The sequence below is a fragment of the Mus pahari genome, chromosome 9 (genome assembly GCF_900095145.1).
Source record: "Mus pahari chromosome 9, PAHARI_EIJ_v1.1, whole genome shotgun sequence".
NCBI classification, from domain to species: Eukaryota; Metazoa; Chordata; class Mammalia; order Rodentia; family Muridae; genus Mus; species Mus pahari.
Window position 1 is genome coordinate 28,605,695 of NC_034598.1, and position 1,247 is coordinate 28,606,941.

Sequence of the window (1,247 nt, forward strand, 5' to 3'; positions counted from 1 at the left end):
GCACTGACTGCTCTTCCGAAGGTCCCGAGTTCAAATCCCAGCAACCACATGGTGGCTCACAGCCATCCGTAATGAGATCTGATGCCCTCTTCTGGTGTGTCTGAAGACAGCTACAGTGTACTTACATATAACAATAACTAAATATTAAAAAAAGAAAGAAAGAAACGTAGCTGAGAGCATCATATAGGTTGTACTTGACATAATACATTCTTTCAATATGTGACAATCTGGGGGGGGGGGATCTCAAAAGAAGTTAAAAACAAGTTCAAGCCCACACAAGTAAGTGTTTGAGCCAAAATTAAATCTATGCCCATAGCCATTGCAAAATAATTAAATGTTCCCACTTTCACAGTTTTGTTTAAAAAAAAAAAAAAAACAGGGTTAAAAACAAATGTGAACCATGACTGTCCTTTTAGTGAATATCCTAAAGACAGTCTATATTCAACTTTAAGTTATGTTTCTGATGGACACCCTGGAATCCTTCAGATTGAGTAGATAAACAGAATGAAGGAAAGTTTTACGGGTGGGGAAAGGAGCTGCTTTTGAATATTCCCTACTGCTGAGTTTTAGCTCGCAACATGGCTTGCTGTGCAGACAAGCAGGGCCCAGGTGCTCAGAGATAGGGAACTGACAGGCAGAAAGGGGCTTGCCAGGGCTCTTTCAGGCTTTCTATTCAATAGAGCAATTTGCTGAAACAATTTAAGAGCATTGTTCATTTGAAACGAAGTTTAAATGCTATTTCTGAACACATTCCCATGAGTCAATACTTTTGCATTTTTGTAAGACAGGGCTGGGAAAATGAAATGGAGTTCACACTGCTGAATGTTAGTGTGGAACGTGCTAGCAAGTCAGGCTCTGGCAATCCCACTCAGAGTCTATTTTTGAGCTACAAGGTCATCTCAGAATCAAAGTTCAGCGATCTTCTTCATGACCTGCGTAACCACATTAACAACACAGCAGAAGAAATGGGAAACAATGTTTCTTCTGTTTGTTTTTCAATACAAGGTTTCTCTGTGGAGCCCTGGCTGTCCTGAGACTTCCTCTGTAGACCAGGCTGGCCTTGAACTCACAGCATCTGCCTGCCTCCCAAGTACCGGGATTAGCAGGAGCCAGGCTTTCTAACTTTTGAGAGTTAGTTTCCTTTCATTTCCAGCAGTTCCAAGGTTCAATGTTATCTGCGTATACTGGGATGATTACGTTAAGTGTGGATTTCCTAACGTGGCCCAACCAGTGGGATGCAGAGCTGT